The sequence below is a fragment of the Sceloporus occidentalis genome, unplaced genomic scaffold (genome assembly GCF_023333645.1).
Source record: "Sceloporus occidentalis isolate IW3139 unplaced genomic scaffold, rSceOcc1.0.p SCAF_1, whole genome shotgun sequence".
Classification (NCBI taxonomy): Eukaryota; Metazoa; Chordata; class Lepidosauria; order Squamata; family Phrynosomatidae; genus Sceloporus; species Sceloporus occidentalis.
Genome location: NW_028316981.1, coordinates 75,127,940 through 75,153,837, shown reverse-complemented (window position 1 = coordinate 75,153,837; position 25,898 = coordinate 75,127,940). Strand labels below are relative to the sequence as shown.

Genomic DNA, 25,898 nt, shown 5'->3' with positions numbered 1-25,898 from the left:
GGCCAAAATATTCAAAGATATAACTGTGTTAGTCTGTAGAATCAGTATGAGAGATCTTGTAGCACCTTGGAGACTAACTGAAACAAAGACATAGGCAGCATGAGCTTTCATAGACTTCAGTCTACTTCCTCAGGTGCATTTGGCCAAAATATGTTCCAGATTTTACCTGAAACTTACTACAATCTTTGAAATAGGCAAAAATAATATGGCAATAACTTCTCTATATGCAATGTGTGGGGTAGATGGCAAGCCAGAGGGAATCAAATGCCTCAGGCAGCAAAAGTTGAAAGACTAGCAGAAGCAGCTCACTGAACTTTCCCCTCTGTGGGAAGACAGAACTACTTCACCCCAAATGAGTCTGCAGCCCTCTTCTGGAGTAATAGACACTGTCATGTCACAAGTTGTATCTGTGTGCCTTCAAAGTTGTTTCCAATTTATGGCAACCCTAAAACATCCCTATCATGAGGTTTTCTTGGCAAGATTTGTTCTGAGGAGTTTTGGCATTGTGCTTCTCTGAGGCTGAGAGTGTGTGACTTACCCAAGGTCACCCCCCTGGATTTCCATGGCTGATCAGGGATTCGAACCCTGATGTCTAGAGTCCTAGTCCAACACCCAAACCATTACACCACACTGGATTTTTATGCTACCAGTAATGAAACAAAATCTAACTGCTTCTGGACAGTGGTGGTTTCAGGCAGCAAAATTGATTAGGCCTGACTTGGTGGTGGTGAAACGAGGATATTAGCACTGTAGAATGGTGCTGCCACTTGCTGCCCTTCACACTCCCCTGTGAAAAGGAAAAGAAAAAGAGCTGGACAGATGCACATTCCTGTTCAAGAGGAGAAAAGAAGTTGCACAGCTTCTAAAGAAGTAAAACAAAAAGCTCTCAACAAAAGGGTTAAAGCATGGCAAGTCACTGCTGACTGGATGAGAACTTCCCTCTCGCTCTGCCATTTTTCAAGAACCTCCAAAGAATTAAGAAATATGATGGGTCCCTAAATTGGTGTGCTTCTTATAACGTCCTGCAGCAGCCAGGCACATCCCACACAGCTCACTTGTGAACAAAGAGCATAAATAATAGCCTATCTGAGGGAAATAGTGAATTTCCTCCATTTGAAACATGACAGTTTGAGTGCTGGGACAATGACAAAACAGTAGAAATGCAACCTTTTTGGAATATGTGAAAGATATGCAACTGATTGCAACTAGGGGAAATATGTGAACTGTGTGCAACTATATCAGAAATAAATGTGCAATCATTGTGTATAAGGCTGATCACGTACAGTAGCAGCACTGAGTGGGAACACATCAAGCGTGTCTGCTGGGGAAGATTATTGCTCACACCTCTTATATGAAGAAGCTTGCAGGAGAAAATTTTGGATAAAAGTGGTTGTCTTTCTTAACCTTTCTTTCTTTCTTTCTTTCTTTCTTTTTTCCCCCCAGTTTGTCTTTCTCTGGAACTTTGCTAGGTGCAGGCTAAATATGAGATGAATAACAAATTCTAATCTAAAAGAACAAATCTAATCTATTGTTGCAATTAACTCTTTTTATTTTCATACTAGACACCATACAAACAATAAAACTACCATTCAAGCATACAACACATTTGTTCTTATTCTTTTCTTCTTTTTACCATCTTCTTCTTCTCCTTCCATGTCTTACTCTTCCTCTTTTTCCTTCTTATCTCCTCTGTTCTTTAAATCCAACTTCATCTTACCTTCTACTACCTCCTTTCTCTTGAACAAATCTAATCTAGAAGAATTTGCTCCGACAAGTGTGTGTCACAGGCACTGGGGAGTAGAGTGAGACCTAGTGGGAATTCAGTTGCTCTCAGATGAGAAATAAGTACAGAGGCAATTTGAGGGTGGTGGGGAGTCTTTTTTAAGGGGGGAGGGGGACAAGAGTAAAATGGATGTTAGTCTATATGTTGCTTGTGTTTTCATATCGGCTGGGCCATGTAAACCCTCTGGGTGACTTTGGGCAACTGACACTCTCTCAGCCTCAAAGGAAGACAATGGCAAACCTCCTCTGAAGAAACCTGCCAAGAAACCCCATGATAGGGTCTCCTGAGGGTTGCCATAACCCAGAAATGACTTGAAGGCACACAGCAACAGCAGCATATGCCTTTGTCTAAATGTTATTTGTATGTATAGCTCTTTTTATTATTTGCATTGTGTTTGTTCTTTTTATATTTAAGGTTATGAAAATTAATAAAATTATTTGATACAAAACGTTGACGTCTTCTTAACGCCTCGTTTCCTCTGAACCCAGAGAGACTGGACAACTCCAGAACCTTTCATGTTGGGGACCTGCTCTTGCAGGCACAACTCTTCTCTTCCTATCAGACTTCCCATCCCAGCAGATCTCATGCGCTATCTGGTCACTTCCCCACTGTGCCCTTGCTAGACTGTTTGTCTCACTGGGTGTGATCGGTGGCAGTCACTGTGGCTGAGCTACACATTAAAGCTTTGCCTCTCCCTGCCACAAACAAAGAGAGGTAAAATAAGGCATCACATAATGTCCTGGAGATAACATATACTTCCATCTGACTTTGTGACAGGGCAGGAAACCTACATAGGCCCGAACCAAAGGAAAACCCTAATGAAACACAGGAAGCCAGGCTTGTAACAGCCAGGAAATAGAAGAACATTTGCTGACATTCCAGAATAGGGCGTGAAACAACGCCTGCTCATTTCTATAGCCAGTACTTGGAGCCCACAAAATTTTTCCGAAATCCACCCACTCCCCACATTGTATAAGCCATTTTGAAACTTCAGAGCAACTTTGATAACATTCTCTTGGCTGACTGACATTTAAGATGGGAGAAACATCTTAAAATGTAACCACTGGTCAACCAGGGTAGGCAAGGCTGACGTAGTATAAGGTATGCTGGTCACATTCCATACGGCAACTCCTTCTATGGAGTGCATGGATGTGTTTGAGGAATTTGATTATCGTGAATTCCAGTACAAACTGAACTCCTGGATGAGCAAATCAGGAATGTAATTAGCCTTCAGACTGCTTCAAACTTTGTGATTCAGTTTTCAGCTTAAAAATACATAACAAAATGCATTTAAAGGTATTATTTTAAGAGGAAATCTGCTGACAAATGCACATTTCATAGGAATATATCTTTACAACTAGGTTTATTAAAATGCAACTTTTTTACCAACTAAAATTACAAACAATTGATCACAGCTATGCAGAAATGAAAAAGAATGGATATGTGATATGCACAGATATAAAAGTGATTCAAAATGGGATACTTACCTAACCATCCCCGGCTTTACACCATGTATGCAATGTAGGCTCAAACCAGCACTGTCTGAATCCTAGTTCTGTTATGAGCCAATAACCATCCAGTCTGAGCTATCCCGTTTCAGAGTACAGTTAAGGACGGACATATATGACAGTGCTCCTACATACAAAGCCAAATCCAGACCTTGGAAAAATTGCTTTTTTGGATTACAAAATAACTATGCTCTGAAAACTTTTTTGTTGCTTCCAAATGGCAAAACATCCAAGAATCTCTTCTGTATTTCAATTTCTCTTAATTTTCTATAATGACATAGTGGAATACCATGTAAAATTATTACTGACCAACTTTTCCTTTATACTTAAGTAATGTATTTCTTTAAATTAGAGAACGATAGGGCATATTTATGACTGATTATAAAAGTATTAATAGCTTCCAGAGATTTGTGTCATCTTGTGTATAGACAGCATAATACAGTGGTTTGAGTGTTGGACTACAACTCTGGAGATCAGGATATTATAGTGTAAGTAAAATCTAACATATTCTAGACTTACTTCATGTACAACCCCATGTGTGTGAGGTGAACCTGGCTATAAACCTAAATGATGCCCAGATATGTAGGGACAAAAAGAGGACATTGTCATCCAAATAGGAATTTAGGTCCCCAATTACATTTTCATTGAGTCACCAAATTTGTTGCATTACAGAGAATGAGAGACTGAAAATCGCCCATGCCTTATATTTGTAGGGTTGGCACTCACTTGGTAACTTTGCCTGCCTTTTTTCTTTGTATAACTAAATTGCACAGAATTTCTACATTTTAGCTGCTACAATACTAGAAATGTGGGGATTTAAGGGCTGGAAACCTTATTATTTAGAGGAGGGAAATCTCTGATTTTGTCCTCCATGTAGCTGCCTCCCGGTGGTGCCAAGGCACTAGTGGCAGATAGAATCATAGAATCATAGAATCATAGAGTTGGAAGAGACCACAAGGGCCATCCAGTCCAACCCCCTGCCATGCAGGAAGTCACAATCAAAGCATCCCCGACAGATGGCCATCCAGACTCTGTTTGAAGACCTCCAAGGAGGGAGACTCCACTACACTCTGAGGAAGTGCATTCCACTGTCGAACAGCCCTTACTGTCAGGAAGTTCTTCCTAATGTTGAGGTGGAATCTCTTTTCCTGCAGCTTGCATCCATTGTTCCGGGTCCTGTTCTCTGGAGCAGCAGAAAACATGCTTGCTCCCTCCTCAATATGACATCCCTTTAAATATTTGAACAGGGCTATCATATCACCTCTTAACCTTCTCTTCTCCAGGCTAAACATCCCCAGCTCCCTGAGTCGTTCCTCATAGGGCAAGGTTTCCAGACCTTTCACCATTTTAGTCACCCTCCTCTGGACACGCTCCAGTTTCTCAATGTCCTTTTTGAATTGTGGTGCCCAGAACTGGACACAATATTCCAGGTGGGGCCTGACCAGAGCAGAATATAGTGGCACTATGACTTCCCTTGATCTAGACACTATACTTCTATTGATGCAGCCTAAAATCGCATTGGCCTTGTTAGCTGCCGCATCGCACTGTTGACTCATGTTCAACTTATGGTCTACTTGGACTCCTAGATCCCTTTCACACATAGTTTCATTCAGCCAGGTGTCCTCCATCCTATATCTGTGCTTTTCGTTTTTCCGCCCTAAGTGCAGTACCTTACATTTCTCCGTGTTGAATTTCATTTTGTTAGCTATGGCCCAGTTTTCTAGTCTGTTCAGGTCATTTTGAATCTTGATCCTGTCCTCTGGAGTATTAGCTACTCCCCCTAATTTGGTGTCATCTGCAAATTTGATAAGTATGCCCCCAATATTGTCCTCCAAGTCATTGATAAAGATGTTGAATAACACTGGGCCCAGGACAGAGCCCTGTGGGACCCCACTGGTCACTTCTCTCCAGGATGAAAAAGAGCCATTGTTGAGCACTCTTTGGCTTCGGCTGGTCAACCAGTTACAAATCCATGTAACAGTTGCCTTGTCTAGTCCACATTTTACAAGCTTGTTTGCAAGAATGTCATGGGAAACCTTGTCAAAGGCCTTACTGAAATCAAGATATACTATATCCACAGCATTCCCTTCATCTACCAAGCTGATAATTTTATCAAAGAAAGAGATTAGATTTGTCTGGCATGACTTGTTTCTCTGAAACCCGTGTTGACTTTTTGTGATTATGGCATTGCTTTCTAAATGTTCACAGACTCTTTGTTTAATTATCTGCTCTAGAATCTTTCCTGGTATCAATGTCAGACTAACTGGACGATAATTGCTGGGATCCTGTCTTTTCCCCTTTTTGAAGATGGGGACAACATTTGCCCTCCTCCAGTCTGCTGGCACCTTGTGGTGCCCAGACTCCAGGACTTTTCAAAGATTATTGCCAATGGCTCCGATATTACATTTGCCAGTTCTTTTAATACCCTTGATGTAGTTCATCTGCTCCTGGAGACTTATATTCGTTTAGGTTAAACAGGTATTCCTGTACTCTCTCTTTGCTTATTCTGTGCTGAAATTCCTCTTTTCTGTCCTCTGCTCCATTATCCTCAGGTTGAGCACACTTTTGCCTTTTCTGAGAAGACTGAGGCAAAGAAGGTGTTGAGTAATTCTGCCTTTTCTCTGTCCCCTGTTAACATTTTGCCATCCTCTCCACGCAGTGGCCCTACCATTTCCTTCTTCTTCCTTTTGCTGACGACATATCTAAAAAAGCCTTTTTTGTTGTTCTTAACCTCTCTAGCAAGCCTGAGTTCATTCTGTGCTTTGGCTTTTTGTATATGTTGTAAGTGTTGCTAAACCAGTCAGAAGCAGTGACCACAGTCTTATTAAAAGCAGAAAACTGCTAAGCAACTCCAACACAGTCAAAGTTGTTTTCAAAAAAGGAAACTTCTCCAAAATGAAGGGCTTGGTAAAAAGGAAGTTAAAAGAGATAGTCAAAAGGATCAATTCTCTCCAAAGGAGCTGATGGTTATTAAAAAAACACAACAACAGAAGCGTAGTTACGGGCTAAGAACCAGTAGGACCAATGTTGTTGTTGTTGTTGTTGTATGGCTTTGAGTCATTTCCAACATATGGCGACCTTAAGGTAAACCTATCATGGGGTTTTCTTGGCATGATTTATTTAGAGGAGGTTTGCCATTGCCATTCCCTGAGGCTGAGAGCATGTGAGTAGCACCAGTAATGGACAATAAATCCCAGCCAGTGGACTTTTGCTGGTGCTGGGGGAAGGGACAATGGCTACTTCTCCTCCCTTGGATTCGCAAGGGAGAGTCTCCCTGGCACAGCATCTCCCACTCCAGACACTGACCAAGCATGGATGTGCATCCGGAAACTTCTAGCAGCCCTTGCATTTCTGGGAGCAAAGGTGTTGTGCAAAGAGATACAGGATATCTCCTTCCACAATGTCTTTAGAAGTACTATGCTGGTGTAAGTCAGGATTCTGCCCATAATGTTTACCACAAGCCAGGAAAGTACCACCACATCAGAGAAGTTACCATAAAAAGTATCACGGAAGGTATTAGAGAAAAGACATCTTCCTCTGGAAAAATGGCAATCTTACCGAAATGAAAACAGAAAGAACACACATGTGTGTGCAACTATGGATTTTGCACACCTTATTATTTGATTTTTAAGGAAGATATTTCTGACAGCATTTAAGACAAAAAATAAAGAAAATATATTAGATGCTGGAACACATAGTCTGTTGGGTACAGGGTGACCATTTTCTAGGACATGTCCTACATTTCAGCCTTCTGTCCAGGAGGAATTTCAAAATGTCCTCCATTTTGAGCATAACTAAGCAGCATTAACTTATATATTTATATCAGTGTTTTTAACTTTTATTGTGTAACGTCCTACATTTTGTGGTGCCTCATCCTCTTTTGTGGTTAGGACATCTGGTCACCGTGGTCAGGTGACAAGGAAGTAAAAGGAATACTAAAAAAAGATGAAGCGATGAAGCGATTGTAGAGATGTTGACTCAGTGCTTTGCAATCTACTGAAGATTGTTGGGCAGATACTTGTGTCTGAGCCTGTTCTTCAGGGACTCTGATAAACTGAACATTATCAGGTCTAAACAATATCCATACAAGAATTCTTAAAGAAATCAAATGTGAAATGTCTGATCTCGTTAAAAATGATGGAACAGGCCCCTAAATTCCATGCCTGCAGTCTGAAAAGTAGGCAATATAACAGATTTTTTCAATGAAAAATTCAGGTGGGAATGTCCAGGAAATTACAAACCAGTTAATCTAATAATCTTGTAATCTTTCAGGTTACAGAATGTCTTGGGCCCTGTACAAGGAGAAAGGGAAGAGCTAAATCAAATAATTACAATGCAATGCAATGCAATTAAAGTTACCAGTAATTGGTAGGAAACATTGTTATTTTTATTTTTTCACTTTATATCTATCTATCTATCTATCTATCTATCTATCTATCTATCTATCTATCTATCTCTTCTACGTATATGTAAAAAAGGGATTATTATATCACAATAATCCAATAACAAGCAAATGCAAAATATAACTTCCCAATGTACTCTCTATAACAGGTCCTATTGCATCATGTTATCTAAAGGTCTTATTATTCATTTTAAAAAACAAATATCATATATAGTTATAATCTACATTATATATCTATATATATATCAGCATAGAAATAGAATAAACTGCATTAATAACAATTCTACCATGCCAAAAGCTCGCCTGGAGCTTATTATTTCACTTGAGCTTCACACCCTCTGCACTGCTAGTCTTTATTTCCACCACATTGAGCAAAATTTAACTATTGGAGACCATTCTTCCTCGATTTGTTTTTTGTCTTTATTGTTCAGGAGAGCTGTAAATTTGTCCATCTCTAACATCTCTGATAGTTTCAGCAACCCTATACTTGGTATGTTTTTACTTTTCCAGTTCTGGGTAATTGTCATCCTTGAAGTAATTATTACATATAGTAGAATACACCAATATTTTCTTTCAGTCTGATTTGGAATTTTGTTTAACATGTTCAATAAATAAATTTGGGGGTTTTAATTCAAATTTGATCTGAAAAAATCTTTTCAATTGTCATGTGAATGTGTTTCCAGAATTTAGTAAGTTTAGGACAGCTTAATTGGTGGGAAGCATTATTAAAGATGAATTTATCAAATAGAAAGAAGGACAAATCTTGCTGAAGAAGAATCAATTTAACAAGAAAACTAAGATTGCCTACTGTTAGTATATAAGATATGAAAACTACTATATGATAGTAATTCTTTAGGTGATATACAACCATACTGTCACAATCAGTCTCTAACAGAACTGGACAGTTGACAGTTTGTGAGACTTCATATTTGCCACTTTTCAAGAGGTTCCAGTGAAAACCACCAAGAGACACATGCAAGTTAAAAGTGCACTTTAGAGATAAGCATTCACAATTGAATGGTTCCCAATTGACAAAGGGGTCAGACAGGGCTTCATCTTATCACCCTACCTGTTTAACCTATATGCAGAACATATTGTAAGGAAAATAGGCTTGGGCACAAAAGGAGGAGGAGTGAAAACAGTAGGAAGGAATATCAACAATCTAGGATATGCAGATGACAACATAATACTAGCAGAGAACCTCCCAGACCTGGAACAATATTAAGAAAGATCAAGGAAGAAAGTGCTAAGGCAGGCTTACTGATGAAAATAAAGAAAACGAAAATAATGACCATGGCAAATCTAGACAAATTCAACCTAGACAACTAAGAAACAGAAGTAGTAAAAGGGTTCTCATACCTGGGGATCAAACATTGATAGAAACAGGGACTGCAGTCAGGAAATCAGAAGAAGATTAAGAATGGGAAGAGCAGCTATGAGAGAACTAGAAAAGATCCTCAAATGCAAAGATATACAACTGAACACAAAAGTTATAATTGTACAAGCCAATGTTTTTCCTTTTACCATACACTGGACAGCTGGACAGCAAAGAAAGTGGATAAAAAGAAAATCAACTCATTTGAGATGTGGTGCTGGAGAAGAGTGCTGAGGATACCTTGGATGGCCAAAAAGACAAATAAATGGGTCCTAGAGTAGATCAAGCCAGAAATCTCCCTGGAAAGCAAGATGGCAAAACTGAGGCTGTCATACTTCGGACACACCATGAAAAGGCACAACTCACTGGAAAAAAACAATAAATGCTAGGAAAGGTGGAGAGAAGTAGAAAGGAAGGAAGGATGCATGCTGGATGGATGGACTCTATTAGGGGGGCAATGAGTATGAATTTGCAGGAACTTAGCTGAGCAGTGGAGGACAGGAAACTTTGGTGATGTCTCATCCACAAGGTCGCCATGGGTTGAGATTGACTCAAGGACAGCTAACAACAACAAAAATTCACATTTGACTTTTGTATTGATATTTTACACCAGCTTCTGAATTTTTTTTCCTGTTTAGCTCTTACAACAGTCCAGCTGCCTCCAGTGTTGCTCAGTATAAGCAGTTATCTGGGAGCTAGTGTGATGCAGAAGTTTGAGTGGAAGACCAGAGTTTGAATCTCCACTCAGCCATGGAAACCAGCTACTGGGTGACCTTGGGCACATTACACTCTCTTTCAGACTCAGAGGAAGGCAATGGCAAACCATCTCTGGAGAAATTATGCCAAGAAAACCCCATGATAGGTTCACCTTGGAGTCACCATAAGTCAAAAATGACTTGAAAGTACACAACACACAACAACAACAAATGTGGGACAGATTATGTAAATCTGACCCCAGATAAGGTACATGTCAGATAAGCAAAAATTCAGAGGTAATATTTTTATTTCTGTGAGGCATTTATTATTATTATTATTTATATAGCACTGTAGATTTGCACAGCACTGTACATAAAAACAATGAATATAAAAGAGTAAACCTGCCTATGGTGTACAATCTAAGAAATAATAGGATAATACATATAAAATACATAGCAATACAGGAAATGGTTCATAAGATCATTTGCCACATTATGAGTGTCCTGTACAGCGAGAAGACCTTGGCCAAAATACAGTACTGGCAGAGTTAGAGGTTTGCAAGAACATTTCAACAGTATATGCTGAGAAGCAATAATCTCTTTGCAGCTGAGTCTGTCCTGCTAAACAGAGGCTCCTAGACTTGTTCTTAGAGCTGTTTTCATCTTCTGTGGAGACCTGGCACAGATGTCCCTATTGCTCTGGCTTGGGCCCTTTTTTTCCAGTGGCTAAATTAATAAAAGGAAGCTAAATATATAAATATATTTTCTGACTTTTGCATGGAAAAAATTCTTGTTGAACAGGCACTGAAACAATGCAAATATTGTCCACAAGGCAATTTATTATCAACACTGGAGGCTGTTAAGTACGAATTGGGAGACTCAGGGCTGGCCCAGCCATGAGCCAAGGGTGGTTCAACTGGTGCACCAGGAGGGGTGGTGGACTGCCCGACTCCCACCTCTGCCTCAGCACCCACCCATAGCTGGTTTGCCACCACTATCAGGCTGGCTCCCTACCTTCAGCCAGCTGGAGCTGGAGCAAGAGGAGAGGTAAACTGTGACAGATGATAGTGGCAGATGCTGGAAGCCACCTGGGCCAGGATTCACTGCAGCCTCAAAGACTTGAAGGCACAGGCCAGTCAGAGAGAAGAGCAGACTTCCTCTCATTCTGCATGTACATGTGCATAAAGAAGGAAGGAAGGGGATGAGGAGGGGCAGGGGGAAGAGAGTGAGTCAGACAGGCAGACATGGATATAGTTTTGGGCTTCATCCTTCTGGAGTGGTAACATATTGTCATTTCGCTCACCCTATAAATCCTTGCTGGGGCATCCTTCATTGGTCTCCACACACACCCCACTAACAGGACCCAGTGAGATCCAGCACAGAAAAGCAGCCCAAGAGAGTGGAGGTGGTATCCAGGGGAGGAGGCTTGGTGCGCTGGTTGAAAACCTTGTTGTTGTTATGTACTTTAAAGTCAACTCTCATTTATGGCAACCCGGTCTTGGAGGTGTTGTGTGTGTATGTATATGAGTATGCAAGATTTGTTCAGAGGAGGTTTGATGTTGCTTATCTCTGAAATGAAGAATCTGACTTGACCAGGGTCATCCAGCAGATTTTCATGGCCTAGCAGGGATTCCAACTTTGGTCTAACTGGAGTCCAAGTCCAGCACTTAAACTTCTACACCACGCTGGCTCTCACAAACAAAGCTGCAAGCTGGAATTTGCAAATAAAGGAGATAGCATAAGTGTTTCTCTATCTGTGTTTTGCCTGCTAATACGGATATCTTCCCATCTGTTTTAATACAAGAAGAACAGAAAGCACCATACAAGGTCCCTATATACATATATGTGGGTGTGGGATTACAATCTTTTAGGATTTACACTATAAAATGGACTGCAACAGGAAGGAAGGAACTAACTTCCTTCCGTGGAAGGATAGGTTGACCCCATCTCTGTTTTTATTGGCCCACCCACTCCTGTGTGCACATGCAGAGAAAGAAAGAGAGAAGAGCTGAGTCTGGAAATGCATCAAGACCTAGCTTTGTATCTGCTTGGGAGGCAGTGGCATGAGGGCATAAGGCAGTGCTGCTCAGTCATTGCAATGGCAAGTCCTGGGTTTCTCCAGTGAGCCACTGTTGCCTTTCCCACTCTAAGAGGAGATAATCACAGGATCCAATGTAATGAGGAAATCTTATCTGCTGACAAAGGAACAGCCCCAGCTGAACTTTCTTCTGAGGACAAAGGACTTCAGGACCTTTCAGATACTCCACCTAGCTCTCTTTTGAGCCATTCATGGGTCACTGTCAGGCAGAGATGACAAATCCTTCTGCTGTTTATACGGTCCGCTCTCAGGTGTAAAAGAGAGCTGAGGCCACAGCCCAAATCCTGTTTTTGCCAGGCCCTGGAGGCAATCCTCTTTCAACTCCCTTCTGCCTCTCATTCACCCCTGGAAGTGTAAACAAGGCAGCAGCTGAAGTGAATAAAGTACTGTTATCTTAAAATAACTCACAGTGTAAAACGGATATACTACAGCTGAATTCCCCACAACACAGCATCACGTAGCCCTCCAATTCAGTGCATCAACAGCCGATGCAGTTGCAATACTTCCACAGTTCTTGGGGATACTGGGACAGTATGTACAAAAGACCTTGCAAATGCCAGTGATCTCAGCTTGAAGGTGAGAACACATCTCAGTACTATGATAGCAGGATTTCCTCTGCTTGTCAAAGTGCTGATAGCTGCACCAGAAGAACTGAATCAGCATGTAACCCTCTGTTCCTTCCTGACCCAAGGAGGCCACTCTGCAGTATTTTCCAAGATTATGAGGAAACGAAAAGGAAATGAAGGTTTCCATTCTCTCCACACCCTTCCCTCTGGGACATCATGGTTATCTACTGCACTATAAACTCCCTAGGGATCTCATCAAGCGGTTCCCTGTTGCCTTCAAAAAGGAGAATGGGGAAACCATGCCACAGGAGAAGGAAAGCACAGAACTAATTATGCAATTACTTTCCTGGGAAAGGAAAAACAAGCCTATTGAATGGGAAAGACTTCAAATGGCATTCTGTAATGCCAGGTTAGAAAGGGTCATGGAAATATGTAAGAACATTAACCAGGAACTTGAGTCCTCATTTTGGAGAGCTGGACTCCAGTCCTCTCTCAGTCATTAAGTATAAATGTACTTTTGGGGAGAAATGCACAGGATCTCAGCAATAAGATCCCAACTACAGTTACCCACACTTTCCTGGTACTTTCCTGTTCCAAACAAACTTTTTGTCAAAGTAGGCTTCCACCTTAGAAAATGGTCACCATGTCACACAGATCTGTGTGTCACACATTTGTTAGCTGTCACATGTTTGTTAGCTGTTGAGGTATAGCAGTTTAACTCCTCCTGAAAAGATTTTAACATGATGTGCGCAATAGACACCATGAGATGTAGGAACCCACCCCCCAATTTAGTGACACAATGTTTAGGGGAAAACCTTAGGTTTTTAGTATTCAGGATTTTGTTGAGCTAGGGGGTGTGGCATGATGCTCCTGTGCTTAGGGCAGCCAAGAAAAGAAAGCACATCTAGGGAAGGTGCTGGGTTCTGGACACAATACTGCTGTGAAGAGAGTGCCCAGACTGGCATCTCCAAAGCCTGCATCTGCAGAAGAGAGACCTGGCAGCAGAGCACACTACCATTTGGAGCAGCCAGAACCTTGGCTGCATGGTTAAAAGGCAGGCCTGTCTTCTGGCTTTGGCAGGGTTTGATGAGGAAAGGCTAGTTCCAGGAACAGCTGAGTTAGGGATTTTCCACTAGGAACTGTGGGAAACTTTTCCAGCTCTTCTTTACATGATCATTGGGATCCAAAGAAGTTCTGAATGTTTAAAAAGAACAGGCATACTTCAGTTAACAAAGTGTCTGACAGTGAAGCTCTTTTTAACAGTCTTTTTACACATGTATGTGCATATGTGTATGTGCGCACACACTTCCCCCCTCATTCTCTGTCTAGTTGGAAGTTTGTAAAGAAACACTGGCATTAGGGAGATGGTGAAGATGGGCTGGAGAAACACAGACTGTTGGTTTAGGGCTCCAGCAGTGTGTCTGTAGTAAGCAGCGCAATAAAAGCATGTGCTGGGAAAGAATGGGATTCTACTGTTGACTGTGTCTACAGTTCTACAAAAAATGTAAACAGCAGCTGCCTCCAGAATCCTTTACTGAGCATGAGTAAACAGCAAAACAGAGGGAAAAAGGTAGGCCACATAATGTTGCCTCAACAGCACATGGGGGGGGGGGGGGGGGAAGCAATTTATAAGTTTGGCCACCAAAATGGAAATCATAAGATTGGAGATTGGTGAAAGTAAGATAAATTCCTCCCTGGATGCATATTAGACGAAACCTTCAAATCATCCCTGTTTACTTTTTGCAAGGCTCACCAGACCTGTTTGTTTAGTTTCACATGAGCATATAGTAAGTTTTGAATAAAAGATCTGCTGAAACATGTTCTGCTGCTCTTCCTTTTTGTGGTGCAGGTACCAACCCTTATTCTTTCCATGTTATTTCAGCTGCTGGTATACATTTTTCTGTTTAAAAAAGAATGTCCAGGAACAAATCTACTCTGTAATCTGAAGTATATCTGTATCTCAAAAATGTTTGACAGGATTCTGCATAGTTTGAGATACGACATTAAGATCTGCTGTTCAAAGTTGTTTATTTTATTTTAAATTTGCATGGTAATAGAGATTCTCTAGCAGATTACAAATTGCTAATAGAATTACACCAACTAAAATAAAATGCAATGTAATGTTTTTTTTAAAAAGACACAGGAATGTAAGTTAAAAACAGTAATAAAATCTAAAACTCTAAAATGGTCTAGGAGAAGTAAAGGTTTTGTGTGTGTGTGTGTGTGTGTGTGTGTGTACGTGCATGTGTGCTAAAAATGACAACAGTTTGTGCACTGGGCATACCTTCTTGCTATGGGCATTTCATAAATGAGAAGGTGCCAAAACTGAGAAGGCCCTCTCTCTCTTGTAGCCATACACATAAGCTCCTGCATCAGTTTACAATAATGATAGATTCTTTACCTACCAGCAGAAGGGAAGGGGAACCATTACCTAATGCTGATTTTTCATAAATTATAATCTCATGAGTTATAAAGCCATAACCCTATGAATCAGCCTTACTGCTCTGAACATATCTGATTGCATTTGATTTCAAAAGCTAAGCAGGGTCAGGCCTGGTTGGTAGTAGGTGATTGGAAAACTCCATAAAGTAACAGGAATGTCTAAGTCGGGCTAGAAAAGGATTCTGCCTGAAATCATGGAGAGATTTCTGAAACTCTGACTGAAATTCAGCCAGTGAGATCAGGGACGTAGCTGGGGGGGGGGGGTGTCATGGGGTCCAACCCCCCCCCCCCGTTAGATTCAATGAATGGTGTGTGCTGCTGCGCCGCCGCATCCACACCCCATTATAATGGTAGCACTTAGTCTGGACCCCCCTCCCAAAATCCTGGCTACGTCCCTGCTGACAATGCTAGGGCAGATGGAGCAATGGTCTGACTCAGTATTTAAGTCTGCTTTCTGTATTCTTATGATTAAAAACCTTGCTTCCTCACTGTAGTCTGATTTGTACACTGTAGTTCTCTATTACTGAGTAGCTTCCCATTTCTCATCTTATGTAGGAGTCACACCTCTTTCTCCATATGTAGATTTATTGGACAATATGACAGCTACCTCAATCACACCTATTAATACAGCACATTAAATGCAGCATATACCTAGGAACATTTGCTTGGAATTAAGTCCCTTCCGCTCAAGATGGAATTTAGCCTCAGATAAGGGTGGCTCCAAATTGCAGTTTCAAAACTTGATCTCATTTGTTTTGAAAGAATGGAAACATATAGCATGTTGAGTGAAGGAAAAAGCTGCCATAGCACAACTTGGTTCTCTTTCACACTACAGATTTGACACCAATTCCAACTGTCATAGCTACATCTTACAGTATTCTGGGATTTGTACATTAGTAAGGCATTAGAACTCTCTGGCAGAGAAAAACCCAGTAATCCTAGGATTTCATAAGCCTGAGCCATGTCAGTTAAAGTGGTACCAAAACGCTATTAACTGTATAGCTTTGATGAGAGGATGTTTGAAATTTCTTCATAAAACATGCTACAATGTGCCTAAAATATGGTGTGTGTGTGTGTGTATATATATATATTTGTTATAGAGAATGTATGAATAGTTTATCCAGTTTTTGAATTACTGGAGAGAAGGGCAGAGTGACCTTTTACTTTTGTGCTAGCTCTATTAGTGATTCTTTTTAGGAGACCAAACTTGGAAGGGTGTGTGCCATGGAAAGAATGGAACTTGTGCATATATGAAGACTCCTCTGACTGTCTCTTTATAATACAAACACTGGTTTTATCGTTTGGCATAAGTATCGGGCCCTTTAAAGTGCAGGGGCATTTGCCCAGCTTTTGGGCCATTATTAAATGCCAGAGTATCTGAATGGTAAGGTGGGCGTATGGGATAGGAATGGTGTTCAGGAAAAGAAATAGCCAGTGAGTCACCTCTTCAGAAGGTCCAAGTTGAGACAGAAAGAACAGCTGTTCAACTTAAAATCCAAGACAGCACTGTGGGTAATGTGAGGAGACAACACTAGACAGCGTCATACCAGAGCAAGATGTAATGCCAAAGAAGAGAAAATTTTCTGTGTAAAACCACCCTCATTAAGTTTTAAGAAGTATTAAAATATAGTATGCAAGCTTCTGAATTACACAGATATTGAGAATGCATTTAACACACACACACACACACACACACGACTGAAAAATAAAATAAAGGCTTTCATGTTGGTAAGGAAGAGATTAACCTGTGGCTTTCATTTATATTCATAGGATCATAGAGTTGGAAGAGACCCCAGGGCCATCCAGTCCAAGCCCATTCTGCCACACAGGGATACACAATGAAAGTGGCCCCAACAGATGTCCATCCAGCCTCTGTTTAAAAACAGCTTCCAAAGAAGGAGACTCCACCATACTTCAAGGCAGAGTACTAGTGTTATGATAACAATGGAGGATATTTCTGCAGTATTACAGGGGCAGAGCTCCATCTCATACAAGAAGCAGTGCTCTCTAAAACTGACAAAATACACATGTATGACGTTCTCCTTTCACTTCAGAAGCTACATCCAGATGCATCACTTGAACATTGGAAAACAAGACCTGTGACTCTAATGTAAAGTTTCAGGGGGCTCTGGAACTCTATTTGGAACAGCCATGTGAGAACCAGGTCTTCAAATTTCCTACTTTCTGCCATTTTCCATATGATAAACGAGGGATTCTGGCGCATCCTTAGGAACTGACATCTTTGCACACAGCACATGATGGGTGTGGAGGGAAACACAGGCAGAACAGAGTCTTCAGGGCAGCCAGTAGGAACCCGGCTGGAAAAAGGTGGGAGATGCTCTCAGGAGCGAGTTTAAAAGGAGGAGAAGCCAGTGATATAGGAAAGAGTGTGTCAGAGCCTGTGGAGGCAAAAGGTTGTTTTAGAACTGCCAGGAGGTGCAGTTGGGATTAAGGGGTTCAATCTGGATGGGATTCAGACTCCCAAACCAGGAAAAGAACTTTAGAAGAGACGGGAGAAGTCCAGTATTAAAGAGGTTCTCAGTATCCTGCGGGATTTACAGCTAGGAAGGCTGGGAAATATTAGAAACCACATGAGGAACGCATTTATTAAAAGGGAACTAAGGTGAGGAAGCTAAGCTGTGTTTATTGTTAGTGTAAAAATAACCTGAGGAGCTAAGAGCTAAGGAAGCTGGGTATAGGTTCTGTGTGAACCAAGGCAGAAAAGAAACGTATCTGGAGTCAAGTGAGAGAAAATAGTCAATTTGTAACAAGTGAAGTACGTTGTTCACTGTAACATAAGCTTGAGAACTAAGAAAGATACAGTATTAAGTCCTGAATGTAAATAAAGTTATTTTCTTTGTGTTCAACAAAGAGCTGCCTGAAATGCTTCACAGATAACATTAAACATGGTACCAAAGTTTATTCAAACGCTCCCAAAAGTAACAAGATCAAATATTAATAAAGACAGTTCAGATAGTGGGTGGGATAGCCGTCACATAAGAAGAGGTGGCAAGCGGTGAAGTAACATCCACATAAAGGATTGGTGGCAGCTGGAAATGATAGCTGTCACATTAATAATTGGTGCCAAGTGGTGGGATCCAAAAGATCCGTTGTGCTGGCATCAGACAGAGAGGTTTAGTGGAGTGTGGTCTTCACAATGGGACATCTACTCATCTCAGGACAACACAGGACAGAAAGCCAACAAGGACATAGCGCCAGTTCTCTCACACCAGCAGCCTCCTGCCCTTCCTGAGACAACTCAGCAGGGAATATGCCTATGACGTTGCCTGCAAAAAGTTTCTCAACTTAAGCTATTCCAAAGATAGCACAGATCATTCCCTATTTAATCTGGGTAGGATTGGTTTGTTATTGCTTTCATCATACAAAAATCCCAAAGAGATAGGTTTTGGTTTTCACAGTGCTGAAAGAAATGTGCAAGAAACCAAGATCAGGTATTTTAAATAAGTGCATTCATTCACTTCATAATTAATGTCCAAAGCAAAACATCTAAGTAATTTGATGTTGCCATTTTGAAGGCACTGGAAAGAGATGTGCCCATTTATCTACACATTTGTATATTTCAGGTGTAACAGAAATGAAACTGACATTTAGCAGATATTATTTCCCTCCTCTGTTTTGCTGATGAATTATTTAATGCTGGTGAACTCTGGCTTGAAGTTCAGCTTCTATATGCATATTGTTTGTTTTATTTCATTTTTTACCCATCTATCTCCTTGTATAGGATTCAAGGTGGCCATTGTGAAGGAAAGAGTTATTAGGGAAAAGAAAATATGGAATACATGGAATACACAGAAATTAAAGCACATTTGGAGTTCCTTGAAATATATGCATTTCTCTTTCCTTTGAACTAAGGTGGAGATTTAGACCTTTTCTGTTGCAGCACCCCAACTTTGGAGTACCTTCTGGAAGGATATTCTCTGGAGCCAACATTGTATTGTTTTAAAAACCAGATAAGTGAGGAAAGGCAGAGTGAGAAATTCCCTGAACCTGAAGGACCTGAGCAGAGCAGTTAAGGACAAGGGGGCTTGGAGGTTTCTCATTCATGGGGTTGCCATGAGTTGAAGCCAACTCAATGGAAGCCAACAATAACAATATCTGAACTTGGGTCTCCCTAATCAAGAACAACATTGTAGCCCAGTCTTCCTCAATCTGGCACCCCCCAAATGACTTGGAGTAAAACCTCTATTTTGGCTGTGGAAGTTGTGGTCCAACCAATCAGGAAGATTTCAATTTAGGTAAGGCTGCTCTTGCCAGTACATATGTATCACGTTCTAGTTTTTACAAGGAAAACCCCATTTAGTTAGCTAACTGCTGTTGGTATATCTATATTAGGGACATCTAATGAGAAAGTGTTGCTGTGGCTGGAGTTTTATACCCCCAACAGCAAAAGAAGGTATTTGGGCTGAGAGAAAAGGAAGTATGGAAGAAAGGAAGGAAATGACCTCAGGAGAGGAGAGATGAGGGAAGAAGCAAGCTAATCAAAGCGGATAGTAAACAGAAGGGCTGCCAGGGGAATTGCAGCCTGACCTTTATTGTTCAACATTCAAGCCCAGATGGAGTCATCAGAAAGGGGGAAAGAACATGATATGAACAGTTTGGAGATGAGTTGGGAAAACAGATTCTTGCCCAGTGTGATCCAATGCTACACTAGAGCTTGTTTCTTCTTTCCCAATGCTCAGATCATACAAAGAAGGAAGAACTGGGACAAAGCAGGAATAATGGTGGGGAACAGAAGTTTACTAGTGAGCACACAAGTTGAGGGGGGGTATATTTCATTTCAAGCCATGTGTGTGAATGCCCTTGGCAGGAGATCTTGTATTCAGCTCAGAATTTGGTATCTGCATGAGGCAAAACAAATGACCACCCACAAAGGCTGCCAGACTCTTCCGTAGCTCCACAAACAGCTCAGTCATAGGCTCCACAGTCTTTAAATAAATAACCAGATCCTCAGAATAAAAGAAAATCCCACTTCAGCTGAACTTGAAAAAATATTGTCTACCAGTCCACCTACAGAAACAGCCCCCCCCCCAATTCCATCCTATTCCAGTGCCACAAAGCAGTATACCCGAGAAACAGAACTCAAGCAGATAATGAAATGGAACTAAGATGACAGCAGACTGCTGTTTTCCATGTCTCCAAATGATTTCTATAAACAAAAGAGAGCTACAAGTTCAGACAGCTAAATACCTACAGAAGCCATACACACCCCATACACTGTCACAGAGGGCTGAGAAAGAATACAGTTCCTACCTGAATGTATGTGTGTGTGTGTGTGTGTGCATAGCCGACCTCAAGTTTCCTGTTGATTTACGGCAACCCCATTAATTTTATAGGGTTTACTTAGGCAAGGAATACTCACAGGGGGCTTTAGCAGTTCCCTCTTCTGAAACATAGCCTATAGCACCTGGTATTCATTGGTGGTCTCTCATCAACATACTAACCCTGGTTAGCTTCCAAAATCAGATGGGATCTGGTGCCTTTAAGGCATCTGGGCCATTTTCCAGCTGAATAGGACACTCAAATCCCCTCAAATTACCAGTTGAAAACAAAAGTGCTATATTTGTGGACAGCATTTCAGTATGGGTAAAACTGCTCACTAAAGCCTAGATACCCTGAAAGCACCAGATCCCATCTGATCTTGGAAGCTAAGCAGAGTCAGCCCTGGTTAGTATTTGGATAGGGAACCACCAAGGAATGCCAGGTGCTGCAGGCCCATTCCAGATGAAGGCAATCAGAAACCATAATAAAACACTCCTTACTTAAGAAATCCTTATCAAATTCAGGGGTCACCATAAGCTAACATATGATTTGAAGGCACATACACAAGTGCAAAACTGTTCACTAATATTCTCAACACAGTTTTTGTGTGTTCAGATTTGGAAAAATTATTTTGAGGACTTGTTGATGTTCAGTGCCCTTGAGTTGATCTCGACTCATGGTGATGCTATGGATGAGACATCTCCAAGACCCTCTGTCCTCAACTGCTCTGTTTAATTCCTGTAACCCCATAAAACCCATGACCTCCTTAATAGAGTCCATCTATCTAGCATCTCAAATGAATGGATTTTCTTCCTATCATCTTTCTTAACTGTCCAGCTCTCGCATCCATACATGGTAATAGGGAATACGATGTCTTGTATGATTCTAACTTTTGTGCTCAGTTGTAGACCTTTGCATTTTAGAATCTTCTCTAGTTCTTTCATAGCCAACCTCCCCATTCTTAATCTTCTTCTGATTTCCTGACTGCAGTCCCCAGCTGAGGCCCTGATACAGCAGGGAAAAGGGTGGGTGCAGGCCGCCCCAAACAGGCAGTCTGTAACCCGTTTGGGGCGGCCTGCACCCACCCTTTTCCCTGCTGTATCAGGGCCTCAGCTGCCAGACCAGCAGCCTCCGAGGCCCCGATCCGCTGCTTTCCAGGCCGCGGGGAAGTGGCAAAAGGCCGCTTCCCCGCAGCCTGGAAAGGGGTGTCCTTGGGGCTTCAAGTCCCAAGGACACCCCGCGGCAGCGGGGAAGAGGAGAAAGGGGCCGGTTGGCCCTTTTCTCCTCTGCGCCACTGGCGCAGCCATCTGAAGGCTACGCCAGTGACACAAACTCCAGAAGGAGCTCCATTTCAGAGCTCCTTCTTACGCCGCGTAAAGGGTGCTCTAAGCGCCCTTGCGTGGCGCAAGGACATCACGTCCTCACTGCCTCGTTTGGAGGTGGCGCAGTCATGACGTCGTAATGGCAGCGGCCGTGTGGAACGGCCGCAGCCATTTTTTGAGCGCTCTGCGCGTGCTAGGGTTGGGAGCATCCGGAAAAGATGCTCCTTTCTAACCCTAGCACATGCGGAGCACGCAATTTTAGGCCCGTCTGTAACGGGCCTTACTTTCCTGAACCCTGCTTGGGCCTCTGGGATTTCTTTCTCCATGTATGGTTGGAGTCTATGTTGTACAATTCTCAGCATGAAAATTCTGAGAATTTTGAGGACTGCAATCCCCAAAATGACCCAGCCAGCATGAGCTTTTACAATAGAAAGGTTCTCCCTCTATTTATATCACTGGAGCACAATTTTCAAACTTGCAGGATCTACTCCCTGCTCTCAAATCTCAACATTCACCTATTGGAGTCAGGTGTGAAGCAGTGATGGTAATCACACACTTAGAATAAAAATCAGGATGCCTTTTTGTTTTCAATTCTGGGAGGTGGGGGGGGGGGGAGTGTCAATTTAGCATTATTTATTTATTTAATATTCCTTCTTTCTTCCAGTATGGGACCCAAAGCAGACTAGCTTAACTTAAGGTGCAAGGAGAACTTTTTGTTATTGCTCAGTTTGGAGCAAGTCCTTCAGGCTATTACCAGTAGACCATCTTAATCTACTTTATATTCCCTGCTGCTTCATAAACCATCCCATTCACCATGATGGATTTGGATAGCACAGAAAATTATCTGTCAGACATCATGGATTAGAAGTTGTATATATAACCACAGGAGCTCGCACACATTTTTGTCTTTTTTGCCAGTATTATTACTGGATGTAAAAATTACTAGTTTGTGAAGTCAAAGGCTTTTATGGCCGGAATCCATAGTTTTTTGTGGGGTTCTCAGCCTATGTGGCCGTGTTATGGAAGAGTTTATTCCTGACATTTTGTCAGCATATGATGCTGGTGAAATGTCAGGAATAAACTCTTCTAGAACACAGCCACATAGCCCAAAAACCCCACAAAAAACTAATTACTAGTTTGTTCAGCAGCACTCTTTTCCTCCCCACCATCATGTATGCAATAAATGCCATATTTAAATAGGATTGCTCCTGTGTAAAACAATGGACAAATATGTTAATATGTACTCCAAAAGCAACAATCACCCATCACCCCACAGAAGGAGCAATGAGAACATTTCACAAAAGGAGACGTCCACAGGAGCGTCTGGAAAGGAAACAGGTGTGTGGTCCTCAAAATTAAACTGAAAATCTGCTTGAGAACAGACAAGACTCAGGAGGGAATAAGATTTCCTGAGTTATAAAAAGTCATTACAGTTGTTCCTCCGCAGAGAATGGGGGAGTCGGCGCTGGATGTTGTAGTAGCCACTGCTAGACTTTTTGGACAGGCTCCAAGAAGGAGGATCAGACAGGAGCAATCAGGGCTTGGAGGGAACGACTTAAAAGGCAAGATGAAAAGATGGGAATGTGCAAAACATGCCTGAACAAGGACTGGAGGACCTAAAAGGAGGGTGGATGGTTGAGCGAGGGGGTGAAGAGGCAGAAGCTGACTTCCTACTGGGGTAAGCAGCACAGAAGTATAGGAAATACAGAAGGGAGGGACCCTGAGAGTGGAACTGGGAGGGGAACGTAGCAGCTTAATCTCAGGAAGACTTACTGGACAATAAAACAGAGGTGGTGGTGGAACCAACACCACTGCACAGGAAAGGTGAGGGAAAGGCACTCTCCCAGACAGGGGATTTTCATCATGACTGTAATTCAGTGGCTTCTAGATCCCTAGCTGAGTCTGAAGCTTCATTAAGCCCCCTTGTAATGGACAGACACCCACTTCAAAGGATCCAGACAAAGTGGAATAAGTGGAAAGTAGACCCCAGGTATCATTTCAATAGCCCAGGACCACAGAATAGAAATGACGCACATTCCAGATGCAAGCCTGTAGCCTTTACTTGTCATGAAGAAGATCATCTACTGAGGCAGAAGGAACCATTTGGTTCTTCAAGTTCTCTTGATGGGACTTCAGACTGGAGAAGAAGCATTTCTTTCTGCTCCCCTCCAGATGAATGGTCCTGTTCTTACAGCACCTCTTGCCAACCAAGATCACCAGTGAGAAAAGGCCAGGGCTTTGAATATTGCCTTGTCTTCAAAAACTGCCCTCCTTGATTTTTACCCCCCTCCCTTACTCTTACCAAAGTCTTGTCTTTTTAGTTTATAAAGCAGAAGCCATGGCCTGCCTCTCATTTATTTTTTTCAGTGTGAGCCATTTTTGGGAAAGACAGTATTTGTCTGAAAAGGAGAATAAACATACACAAAATAAACAATAATGCCAATTCCTTTTAGATTGGTGTTTCTCGTCCCTCAAGTTGTACGAAACAAAATGAAGCAAAGCAAAATGAAATGAAAAGAGGCATATACCATCCAACTCAACCTACACTGGCATCTCAGCTGATCTACCTTCATGCAGACTCCCTTTTCGGTATATCTATCTCATCTTACTTCTATCAGAAACTTTTTGCAGATCTTTCCAAACTGTTTGGATAAGACTGTATTGGAATAGCTGAGCTATTAAGGGTTTCTGAATGAACCCCGACACTCTTAAAATTGAGAAATAGTCCACCTAATTTCCTTTTTAGGGAGTCAGCGTGGTATAATGGTTTGAGCATTCGATTTTGACTCTGGAGACCTGGGTTCGAATCGTTCGAATGGTCATGGAAACCTACTGGGTGACCTTGAGCAAGTCACACACTCAACCTCAGAAACCCCTGTGACAGGTTCATCTTAGGGTTGCCGTAAATCAGAAATAACATGAAGGCACACAACAACAAGAACAAGAATCCGTTCCACATGCCATGAGAAACACCCTACTTGTCTGAGCCCATATTCCAAGGATCTAAGAAGAAATCATGACAGAGTGATTCATCTATGAGAAACATGGCTGTGCTAAACAGAGGTGTAAACAAAGTCTGGCAGGTGGTGAAACTTAAAGGCAGGCAAGTGGTAGAAAACTAACACAAAATAGTCTTGCCACCAAATGCCTCTCTCTCCCACCCAAGGAATCTCATTCCATTCTCCAACTGGGGGGAAAACAGGTGGGTCCAGGATGGGATTTTGCAGGAGAAGGTATGGAGCTGTGAGGAGGGAAAGAATTTCAGTTCTCTTCTTCCATTCTCTCTGTGAAATCAACACTCACCCTGATTTATATCTGCCTGGAGAGCACTGTTTGCTCTGAACCACAGGCCTGCTCACAATCACATCTAGTTAGACTCTCAGTTATGTTTTATGTCATTTTTTCAGGATGTCTGTATTCCCAAACCCTTTTCTCTCTTTTGTCTATCTGTAGCTTTCCTTGGCAAAAGATGCAGTTTACATACAAAAATCTGGACTTTAATGTCTGCATGTTCATACCTTTACTTTATTTATATCCCACCTCTCCCCCCCCCCACCAAATAGGGCTCAAAGTGGATTACAACACAGGCTTTAACAAAATATTTAAAATAATATATAGTACTATTTTTTAAAAAATAATTAAAAATCAGTAATAATAATAATGTTTATTTATATAACATAATAAACTTACATTGCACTTTACAGAGATAAATTAGTTAATTAGACATTTCCCTGCCCTCAGGCTTACAACCTAAAAATACATGACACAAGAGGAGAAGGTAATGGCAGCAGGGAAAGAGAACAAGTCCAGCGGTTCTCTCGCCCTCTGAGACCAAGGCCATGGCAGAGGGAACAGAGGGAAGGCTCTCCTTCTTACTCTGGCTAGGCCCAATGGAGCTAGCCGGCCTCTCTCTCCCTTTGAGGCCAGATGGTATCAGAATCAGATGGACTTGAGGGAGGGCTCTACTTCTTATTCTGGAAAGGTCAAATCAATCCCTTTAAAACAATTTCCAGAATTCTAGATCAGCTGCCCAATTAAGTCTCTGCAACAAGGTAACATCACTTGGACTGACCCCTCCAGTCCACCTTATGATCCAGTGGCTGGATCAGGCAAAGTAGGTCCATTCAGTTTCCCACTGCAATGGGGTGCCAAAAGTAGGACGTTTCTATTCCTCTGCCATGGGGACTTATGACAGGACAAGCGTCCTGCTTCTGATCTCACAGCCTTGCTTGCTGGTAGGAGGGGGTTGGAAATGTCACTTGTGAATGGACTCCCTTCACACAGTCTGGCAGCTGGCTCTTAAAATGGGCTGAGGAGGCATTTATGTAGGCTAGCAATAAAATTATGTAGTCTCATTGCATACAAATCAGTTCCAGATATCCAGGTTACAAATCCATAACTGTAACACTGAATACCAGCCAATACTT

General features: G+C 41.8%; 1 protein-coding gene across 2 annotated transcripts in view; it reads right to left on the bottom strand.

Annotated features, from left to right (window-relative positions):
- The window catches only part of TUSC2 (tumor suppressor 2, mitochondrial calcium regulator), a 51,808-nt gene that overhangs the window by 4,528 nt on the left and 21,382 nt on the right, over window positions 1-25,898 (bottom strand). Inside the window, exon 4 of one of the 2 annotated variants that reach the window (XR_016281313.1) lies at window positions 7,570-7,583. The exons of the other annotated variant lie outside the window; for it this stretch is intronic. The gene's annotated coding sequence lies outside the window, so the exon portion shown is untranslated. Of the gene's footprint in view, window positions 1-7,569; window positions 7,584-25,898 lie in introns of those variants that run through there. 2 annotated transcript variants of the gene reach the window in all.